The 11,740-nt window shown below is 37.1% G+C and overlaps 1 long non-coding RNA gene across 1 annotated transcript in view; it reads right to left on the reverse strand.

Moving 5' to 3' along the window:
- Positions 1-233: 233 nt before the first annotated feature.
- The window catches only part of LOC107698012 (uncharacterized), a 29,163-nt gene continuing 17,656 nt past the window's right edge, over positions 234-11,740 (reverse strand). Inside the window, exons 2-3 of the long non-coding RNA XR_001635293.1 lie at positions 3,428-3,966; positions 234-964 (exon numbers count right to left, since the gene is read on the reverse strand). This is a non-coding gene — a long non-coding RNA (uncharacterized LOC107698012). The remainder of the gene's footprint in view (positions 965-3,427; positions 3,967-11,740) is intronic.

Genomic DNA, 11,740 nt, shown 5'->3' on the forward strand with positions numbered 1-11,740 from the left:
TGGACTGTGCTTCAGCTCTTGGATTTTTTCTAATCCTAACCCTAAATCCAGATGATAACACCTGTCAAGTTTAGCCAAGGTCATGGTTTTCCTTTTTTCAGTCACTTTTTTTGTTTTTTTAATAAACTTCACTTGGTTTCATCACCCAACTCCCCCGGGTGTATCAATGTGTATTAATGTGACAGTGCTAAATAACATAGCAGTAACACAGAAATCATCAAATTGCACTGGTTTAAAAATGTTTTATTTCCACAGTAGCATTGACAATGAACAAAAGGAATTTCTTTGTCACAACCCATATTTCCTTAGAGTAAAAAAGGCCTTGGGCATTCCAAGAAACACATGTGCCTTGGTCAAGGAAAGGATTAAAAAGACTCAAGAAGAGATTCAGAAAGACTTAAGAAGTAGATAAGATGGCAAACAAAGACTTGGCAACTTCTATTCAAATATAAAACAGTTACTAAACTACACTTGATGTGACACTGGTTGCTTATTATAATGAATAAAATTACTTTCTTAGTACTCTTAAGTAATTAAATGAAACATATGTATATTAATCAAAATGGCTTTTTGTCACGTGATTATAAAACAATACACTCCCTTTGATTCAAGACTCCACTCAACAAACAAAATCCTTTTAAAATTATGATGTTCAAAGTCACTTTGCATTTGACACCTATTCTGGATATTTATATCTCTCACTGTTTAAAACACATAACCCTCCATCATCTGCAAAGCCAAGTTCATCTTTCCATTCATTCACTTCTTCCATGGTAATAGGAAATGAATTCAGAATGGGAATTTTATCACTTTTCTCTTCTTTAAAGGCAGCTAATTCATGAAAAGTTGCCACAATACGGATCATACTTCTATCAAGTGAAAGAATCTGGGCATTACTGATGACTTGGTTATTCATGTTGAGTTTACTGACATCAGCTGTGAGCTTTTCCAATGATCCAAGAGCCTGAAAATAAGGAGACAATGAAACAAGATATATAGGTGAGCTTTGTACAAAAATGATTTAGTGTCAGAACTTCAACACAATGTCTCTGTTCCCTCCATCAGGGAACAAGGGTTACCATACGCAACTGAGACATTACTAATTATAATGCTTTAATTTCCACAGTTATTCAAACAGCGAGTAAATTATGGAGAAAGCGAGCAAAGAACATTGACTCTAAATAATATTATCACTGACTTCAGTCTAGCCAGAGTTTAAGCACTCAAAACTCCTGTTATAATCAATGAAGCTTGCTGTCCATACACTGTATGATAAATTATTCTCTTACTTCCATCGTATGTACATCTGCACTTTGTTGCTTATGATGAGAGAATAAGCTAGTTTCAGTCAGAATTCAGTCAGTAAGCATGCACACTGAAAAAACCTCAGGGGTTTCAGCTGTGAGATGGCAGCTATAGATGGCACAAGCTGCTAGCAATAGCATTGTACACTAAATGGCACCAACTGATTGTCCTAAGCTGTATTTGCAGCCAATGAGCTGTTTGCTCAACATTTAACCTCCTGGGGGCTGCAAAGGCACCGGCGGGAGCAGTTGCAGTTTTTCCTGATAACAGTTAAAAGAACTTAAACTGCTCCATCATTTTTGATCATGCACTTATATAAGTGTAATACATAATCTATAAAGGATCTTTTTTTGAATGCTTTTATTCATTTCCCGAAGGCAATTTGGTTGCAGCATACAAGCATTTCACATAAACAACAAAAACACAACAAAAAACACAATCCATTTCCTTCCTTAAAAAATTCTTACCTTAAATTTAAAAACCTTACAGCTGAAGGGATAAATGAATGTCTAAACTGATTTGTTTTACTAATAGGGGTTCTATAACGAATGCCAGAAGGGAGAAGGTGGAACTCGTGATACATGGGGTGGGAATCATTTAACAAAATGCTCTGGGCTTTACCCAAAACCTGTCTATGATATAACTGGGCCATAGTCATCTGCTTCCTCCCCGTTATCTTACTTCCCTGGTTTACAATCTTCTAAAGACAATTCTTCTTTTTCACATTTAGAGAATTAAACCAGCACAACACTGAAAAAGATTACAGTGACTCAATATCGGATTTGTAGAACATGCACATCAATGTTTTGTCCACATTAAATGACCTTAGTTTCTGCAAGCAATGCAATCTTTGCTGCCCCCTCTTACACAAAACATCAGTATTGGGAGAAAAGGACAATTTGTTATCCAAAACAATACCCAAGTACTTGTACTGTTCAACACTCTCAATACCTACTCCATTAATGCTTGTTTGCTTAAACTGAATAGATTTCCTCCTAGAATTAAAATCAATAGTAATCTCCTTAGTTGTAGAAACATTAAGTTTTAAGAAAGCATTTTGACACCACCTTATAAAATCATCAACCACAGGACCATACATGGAGTCCTCCTCACTCATTAAGCTAACGATTACAGAATCATCAGCAAATTTTATAATATGCCTATTTCTATAACTACTCTTACAGTCATTTGTGTACAAGATAAATAATAAAGGAGAGAGGACACATCCTTGAGGTGACCCAGTAGAGGACACCAGCCATTCAGAAAAACAGTCATTTACTTTAACTCTGTCTGTTCTCTGCACAAGGAAAACTAAAATCCATCCTAAGAGACTAAAATCCAACCCAAATTCATTAATGAGCTTCTCAACTAAAATATGTGGCTGAATGGTATTGAAAGCGGATGAAAAATCAATAAAAAGTAATTTAACAAATGCTTTCGGCTTATCCAGATGCTGAAATATTAAGTGTAAGAGAGTCGCTACTGCATCCTCTACCCCTCGCTTAGGCCTATATGCAAATTGCAGGGGGTCTAGAGAACTCTGTGTCCTTCGCATAATTACTTTCTTAACTATTTTTTCAAAACATTTCATCGCTAGGGATGTAAGCGCCACAGGTCTGAAATCATCCAATACCTGTACATTATGTTTTTTTGGCACTGGAATCACTGTAGACTGCTTCCACAGTGCAGGTACTTTTTGTTGTGGAAGGGACAGAGCAAAAATTTCATAATGTTGGACCTAACTACTTGGCACATTCCTTAAGTAACCTACCCACTATATCATCAGGCCCAGGTGCCTTCCTGATTTTACACTGTTTAAAAACTGTTATCACATCTCTCACATTAAAAAAGACACAATCATACTCCCCATTTATTCTACATTCATTTTTCAACCCATCGATTTCCTGTTTAAAATCATAAGCATCAAATCTTAAATAAAAATTATTAAAATCCTGTGACAAAACTGCATCTCAACTGAATCCATTCAAACTAATTATATTATTACTTTTCCTACTATCCTGACCTATATATACCACAAATTATTAATCCTCAAATAAGACATCTGCAGACACAATCTGCAAGAGCCTATGAATTTTGTCTTCAATGAGCTTTCATAACTTACCATTGATAATGGTTTCAAGACTTTTTTCAAAAGCGCTGAATCCAGAGGTACCTGAAATCCTTCAAGTATCACAGTATCACCCTTGTGCTCTTCAAGCCAGTTACTGACATCTGTCATTTTGGTCTGGAGCTTGTGTAAAATGTCAAGAGATTTGTTCAGTCTCTCAGATTTATTGCATATGTTATGTGTAGAACAGTTGTGCAAAAGCTCGTTTGCAGCTTTAAAAATGGCATCAATGGCACAGAATTCTTTTATCGATTTGTTGAACTTTGCTATAAATAATAAGCATTTCTGAGTGATTATTTCAGTTTCTTCTCCCACATCAACAACAAGCCCTGCTGCTGCTGCTTCAGCTGCATCTTCAGCTGCTGCTTCTGCTGCAATCTCTCCTAGGACAGCTGTTTCCTCTGAAAATTCTGCAGTGGTGACAGATATTGCTGCTGCTGCTGCTTCTGCTGCTGCTTCGGTAACAGCTGCTATTGTACTGACTGCTATTTCTGCTGCGACTGCTAGAAGAATCCCCATGGTAACAATTTCACCTGAAAAAAGAAACAGTCCACAAATTTGATCAAAAATTGGTATTTCAAGAATGCATGTATTCAGTTTAACAGCACTGGGACACTTCACTGTTTGAATTACTCTGCTTCTGTGCACTCAGCACTCGAAAGGATTGCTCAGAGTGAGGTTTCTCCAATGAGGTCTAATCAGGCATCTCTTTTGTAAATGTGGACTTGTTGACTGACTGCACGAAAGGGAACCTGTCAATTGCTCAACTAAGTATGTCATTCTTGTTCAAAACAAGGACGGAATGATATGAATTATAAATGTGTAAATGTGATCGATGACACTGACAATACATTACAATCACAAAGATGTTACTGAAATGGGCGCTGAGTGGTTTGTGATTGTAGCCCAGTGTAGCTTTGCTTTTCTGTTGTAATCTCTCTTACTATCTAAAAATATAACTTAAATATACCTTACTAAAATATAACTTAATTTATCACCATATTTCTGATATTATCTATCAATCTAATTTTACATTGTTCACTGTTTAATCTACACCGCTAACACAGTGCATATTCGACTAACAGGGGCCCAGGTCAGGAAGCAGACAGACTGGCTAAACTGACCGTCTGCTAGCAGCCTCACATCACAGAAGTCAGTTAATTCTCAGCACATAGAGACTCTTAATTAATTTAAGACTTAGTTAATTACAGATAGATCTCGAATCTCCCTTTTCTGTCCAAGATACTAGAAAAGGTAGTATCCTCACAATTACTGGAAACACAGTGTTAGCTTTCACTGTTGTGCTGATGACACTCAGCTCTATATAACTTCGCGGCCCGGCGAAACATACCAATTTGAAAAACTAACGTAGTCGATATAAAAAACTGGATGATGAGTAATTTCTTAATGCTAAATTCTGAAAAAACAGAGTTGTTCATTATTAGACCTAAAACCTCCGCATGTAATAACCTAGAACACGGTCTAAGACTCGATGGCTGCTCTGTCAATTCTTCGTCATCAGTTAGGAACCTAGGGGTGCTATTTGATAGCAATCTTACCTTTGAAAGCCACGTTTCTAGCATTTGTAAAACTGCATTTTTTCATCTCAAAAAATATATATCTAAATCATGACCTATGCTCTCAATGTCAAATGCAGAAACGTTAATTCATGCGTTAATGACCTCAAGGTTAGATTATTGTAATGCTTTATTGGGTGGTTGTTCTGCACGCTTAATAAACAAACTCCAGCTGCTCCAAAGTGCAGCAGCTAGAGTTCTTACTAGAGCCAGGAAGTATGACCATATTAGTCCGCTTCTGTCAACACTGCACTGGCTCCCTATTGAACATCGTATAGATTTTAAAATCTTGCTTATTACTTATAAAGCCCTGAATGCTGGCTTACACATAACACACTAACACATTTCTAATATTCAAATCCGTTAAAGAATTTTTAGGCTGCATTAATTAGGACAACCGGAACTGGGAACACTTCAAATAACACACGATGTACTTGCTACATCGTTAGAAGAATGCCATCTACGCTTATATTAGTCTGTTTCTTTCTTATTCCGAGGTCACCGTAGCCACCAGATCCAGTCTGTATCCAGATCAGATGGTCACTGCAGTCACCCGGATCCAGTACGTATCCAGCCCAGATGGTGGATCAGCACCTAGAGATTACCTCGACAGCCCTGAATGTCAGCGGAGACCAGGACAACTAGATGCGCCCCAGAGACAGATCCCAAGTAAAGACCTTGTCTCCTAGATGGCCACCGGGACAAGACCACAGGAACCAGATGAGTCCTCTGCACAATGTGACTTTGCTGCAGCCTGGAATTGAACTGCTGGTTTCGTCTGGCCAGAGGAGAACTGGCCCCCCGACTGAGCCTGGTTTCTCCCAAGGTTTTTTCTCCATTCTGTCACCGATGGAGTTTTGGTTCCTTGCCGCTGTCGCCGCTGGCTTGCTTAGTTGGGGACACTTAATATCCAGCGATATCATTGACTTGATTGCACAGATACTATTTAAACTGAACTGAGCTGGATGATGACATCACTGAATTCAATGCTGAACTATCTTTAACTGAAAATTGAGTGTTTACTATTGTAATTTTGCATTATTGACACTATTTTCCTATCTAATACTGTAAAGTGCTTTGACACAATCTGTATTGTTGAAGCACTACATAAATAAAGGTGACTTGACTTGACGCTTTCAACTAGATATTGCTGAACTAGCAAATACAAAAAACTTCCAAACCAATTTAAGGGTAACAATTTAATTGATGTTCAAGAAGTGAAAAACAGATATAATACAGGTAAACAAATGATAAAGCTTAGCTTAATGAATATTCGATCCCTTTCTACGAAAGCACTTTTTGTAACGACATGATCACAGATGCTATGTTTGACAGAAACCTGGCTAAAACCAGATGATTACATTATTTAAATGAATCTACCCCTCAAAGATTACTGTTATAAACATGAGCCACATTCAAAAGGTAAAAGGGGAGTTGTTGCTACAATTTATAGCAATATTTTCAGTATTTCCCAAAGGTCTGGTTTCATGTATAATTCATTTGAAGTAATGGTGCATTATATTACATTATCTAGTGAGCTAGTGCTGGCTGCAGAAAAAGTCTTGAATGTTGACTATTTTAATATCCATGTAGATAACGAAAAAGATGCGTTGGGATCAGAATTTGTAGATATTCTAATCTCTATTAGGGTTAGATGGGACTTACTTATTGTCTTAATCATACCTTTAATACTATCACATGGAATTGATGTTAATGGCATTGAAATTCTGCAGCAGAGTGATATCTCAGATCATTATCTAGTCTAATGTATACTCCATATAGCTACAGCGGCAAACGCAATTCCTTGATAAAAATATGGTAGAACCATCACATATACCACAAAAAACTGCTTTGGAAATAACCTTCCTGATTTGTCTCAATTCCTGATCCAATAGCTCAGAGAAACTTGATGTTGTAACAGAAACTATGGACTCTCTCTAGCACTTTTGACATGGTTGCTACTTTATGCTTAAAGAAGATTAAGGAAAACAGTTCGACACCGTGGTATAACGAGCATACTCAGGCCCTAAAGAAAACTGCCTGGAAATGGAGCACCGCCAGAAGAAAACAAAATGAGAGGTATTTTGTATTGCATGGAGGGAAAGTACTTTACCTACAGAAAAGCCTTAAAAACTGCTAGATCTGCTTACTTTGTTTCTTTAAGAAGAAAACAAACACAACCCCAGGTATTTATTCAATACAGTGGTCAAATTAATGAATTTACAACCATTCAGCCGTCAGCTACAGTGTCACATCAGATAGTGCACTACAGATCCCCTGACGAACAACTTAATTCATTTTCTGCTATAGGACAGGAAGAATTGAATAATTTTATTAAATAATCTAAATCAACAACATGTATGTTAGACCTTGAATCATCTAAGCCAGAGGTTTTCAAACTTTTCGGGCATGCGCCACCACCCCCCACAATTTTTACAAAATGTATTGCACCATGGTACAACAGTAATACCCATTCTTTCAAGAAAGAAACTCGTAATCTTGACCGCAAATGTAGAAAAACTCGCAGTTTTTTGAATTGCGTGGAAAAACAGTATTTCCAGCAATAGTCAGGCTATAAAAGTTGCCAGGGCCGAGCATATATGCAAACATCAAAGAAAATAACCAAAACAATCCAAGGTTTTTATTTAATACAGTGGCTAGATTAACAAATAATCAGAAGTCACCCGGACTAAATATTCCCTCACAGTTTAGTAGTAATGACTTTTTGAATTTCTTCTCTGATAAAATAGATTGCATTAGAAATACAATAACAAATGTAGAATCTACAGCGTCTTGTAACTCAGCTTCATGCATCGCACTTAAAGAAAAACTGCAGTGCTTTACAGCTTTAGGACAGGAACAGCTAAATAAACTTATCACTGCATCTAAACCAACAACATGTTTATTAAATCCTGTACCCACTAAATTACTGAAAGAGCTGTTACCTGTAGCAGAAGAATCGCTTCTCAATATTATTAACTCGTCATTAAGTCACGTCCCAAAACCCTTCAAGCTGGTGGTTATTAAGCCTCTTATTAAGAAACCACAACTAGATCCTAGTGAACTGGCAAATTACAGACCCATTTCAAATCTTCCGTTTATGTCAAAAATTTTAGAACAAGTTGTTTCTGCTCAGTTGTGATCTTTCCTGCAAAAAAAAATTATGAAGAATTTCAGTCAGGTTTCAGGCCCCTACCATAGCACAGAAACTGCACTTGTTAAAATTACAAATGACTTGCTTCTTGCATCAGATCAAGGCTGCATCTTATTGCTAGTTTTACTTGTTCTTAGTGCTGCCTTCGACACTATAGATCATGACATACTCATAGATCGATTACAAAACTAGACGGTTATTCAAGGGCAGGCATTAAGATGGTTTAGATCCTACCTGTCTGAACGTTATCACTTTGTTTATTTAAACGGGGAATCATCTAGATTAACGCCAGTAAAGTATGGAGTGCCATGAGGATCTGTCTTAGGGCCTCTGCTATATTCAATGTACATGTTGCCCCTTGGTAATATTATTAGAAAATACGGGATTAGTTTCCATTGTTATGCTGATGATACTCAACTATATATAACAGGACCATATGAAACTTCTAAATTATCTAAGCTAATAGAATGTGTTAAAAATGTAAAAGATTGGATGACCAATAATTTTCTCCTATTAAATTTGGATAAGACAGATATATTACTTATTGGACTAAAAAACAGTTCAAAGAATCTCTTGGATTACAAACTGCAACTAGACGGATTTACTGTTATTTCCTCTACAGTCAAAAATTTGGGTGTTATATTAGACAGCAACTTGTCTTTTGAAAATCATATTTCACGTTACAAAAACAGCATTCTTCCATCTTAGAAACATTGCCAAGCTACGAAACATGTTACCTGTTTCTGATGCAGAAAAGCTAGTTCATGCATTCATGACCTCTAGACTGGACTATTGTAATGCACTGCTAGGTGGTTGTCCTGCATCTTCAATAAACAAGCTACAGGTAGTCCAAAATGCAGCGGCTAGAGTCCTTACCAGGTCAAGAAAATATGATTATAATGTTACCTGTTTCTGATGCAAAAAAGCTAGTTCATGCATTCATGACTTCAAGACTGGACTATTGCAATGCACTGCTAGGTGGTTGCCTTGCATCTTCAGTAAACAAGCTGCAGGTAGTCCAAAATGCAGCGGCTAGAGTCCTTACCAGGTCAAGAAAATATGATTATATTACCCCAATTTTACAGTCTCTAGACTTGTTACCTATTAAGTTCCATATCAGTTACAAAATATTACTACTTGCATATAAGGCCCTAAATGGTTTACCTCCTGCATACCTAACTAGTCTTCTATCATGCTACAATCCATCACGCTCAAGGTCGCAAAACTATGGACTTTTGGTACTACCTAGGATAGCAAAGTCCACTAAAGGAGGTAGAGCTTTTTCGCATTTGGCTCCCAAACTCTGGAATAGCCTTCCTGATAACGTTCGGGGTTCAGACACACTCTCTCTGTTTAAATCTCTTTAGCCAAACATTCACATAATGTGTCATAACCTTGTACTTTAGTTATATCTGATCAAATGCACATTATCACTCTTTTGCTTGGAATGAACACATAATTTTTGCTTGGTTTAAACAGCAGCTAAGCTAATTTTTCCTCTATTTGCTTCTCTGTTTCTGCCACAGGATGGTCATCCTGAGGTACCTAGGAATTACATAGGCTTCAGTCTGGATCATAACCCTACAAAGATCTGAGAGGACAGAACACCTGAGAAGAGATGATGATAATCCCTCTGAGGACCTCAGATGATGCCAACGTTATCCAACATTACAAAACTAACAAATTTTGCTATAAGTTTGATCGCAACATATTATCATTGCTACTAATAGTGTTCACCATCTGTTTGAATACATGCCATTAAGTAACTGCATGATTTTTACTGTACATTTAGCTACTACTAAATATAATGTAGAAACTTAACTTTTCTGTCAAGCTGCTTTGCAACGTTTTGTATCGCGAAAAGCGCTATACGAATAAACATGAATTGAATTGAATTGAATTTATCTGACTGTCATCCATTCGTAGCAGTGAATGAAGAGTCATCATATCATTCACAAGTGCAGTATGGAGTACCACAAGTGTCAGTTCTAGGACCATTGCTTTTCATGCTTTACATGTTACCCTTGGGAAATATCATCAGGAAACATGGTGTTAGCTTTCACTGTTATGCTGATGACATTCAGCTCTATATTTCTTCGTGGCCCAACAAAACATACCAATTCTCTAAACTAACGGAATGCATAGTTAATATAAAAATCTGGATGACTAGTATTTTCCTACAGCTACATTCTGAAAAAAACAGAGGTATTAATTATTGGACCAAAAACCTCTGCATGCAATAACCTACAACACTGTCTAACACATTATGGCTGTGCTTTCTATTCTTCATCATCAGTTTGGAACCTAGGTGTGCTAATTGATAGCAATGTTTCCTTTGAAAGTCATGTTTCTAGCTTTTGTAAAACTGCATTTTTAAACATTTCAAAATTTTTCAAAATTACAACCTATGCTCTCAATGTCAAATACAGAGACGTTATTTCATGCATTCATGACCTCAAGGTTTGATTATTGTAATGCTTTATTAGGTGATTGCTCTGCATGCTTAATAAACAAACTCCAGCTCATCCAAAATGCATCAGCTAGAGTTCTTACTAGAACCAGGAAGTATGACCATATTAGCCCGGTTCTGTAAACTCTGCACTGGATCCCTGTTGAACATCGTATACATTTTAAAATCTTGCTAATTACGTATAAAGCCCTGAATGGTTTAGCTCCTCAAAGCTTGAGCGAGCTCTTATGGCATTACAGTCCTTAACGTCTGCTGCGATCTCAAAACTCTGGCCATTTGATTACACCTAAAATATCAAAATCAACTGCGGGCAGCAGATCCTTTTCCTTTTTATCACCAAAACTCTGGAACAATCTACCTAGCATTTTTCGGGAGGCAGACACACTCTGTCAGTTTAAATCTATATTAAAGACCCATCTATTTAAGCCTCTGGGGTCCGAGGGGGTTTTGGGGCCCTGGAGAAGTTTTGACATGCCCTGACATTTGTGCTTTTTTTAGTATCTTAAAAACATATTAATAGTGTAGGGTATCAGACCCAATTAGACAATTTAAGATTCGATCAAGAACATGGTTGAAACACGAGGAGCCGAATTCCACAGAAAGGCAGAAGACAACAGGACATTCATAAATCAGATCCTAGCGCTAGTCAGTCTGAAGCAAGCTTAACCAACCAACCCTTTCACAGAACAGCTTTCAACATTAACACAAAAGAACACACTGATCATAACAACTCAGGAAGGAGATTGTCAATTTTGGGGCAAGTAAGCAAGATTAATGGTCAAAGAGATGCACAGCATGACCATCATGTAAACCAGTGATAGTAATCACGATCACGAGCTCTTTGGATTGACTTTCCCCCCACCTAGAAGACAAAGAACAGACTGAGATTCCTTACGAGACCTCTTAACCTCTGGTCTTCACAGAACATGTCCTTGTTCAAAGAATGGTACAGAATCTGTCTTTTACAGATGTAGATGCACCAAAATGAACTCAAAAAGGCTTATAAACTAATATCAGTCCATTGCTTAACTCCATATCATGTATGTAACCCACACAGTCGACTATCATGTTCTAATCACTTATTGTGTATGTCTTTTTAATAACTA

Source organism: Sinocyclocheilus anshuiensis, unplaced genomic scaffold, assembly GCF_001515605.1.
Source record: "Sinocyclocheilus anshuiensis isolate Anshui unplaced genomic scaffold, SAMN03320099.WGS_v1.1 scaffold2400, whole genome shotgun sequence".
Lineage (NCBI taxonomy): Eukaryota > Metazoa > Chordata > Actinopteri > Cypriniformes > Cyprinidae > Sinocyclocheilus > Sinocyclocheilus anshuiensis.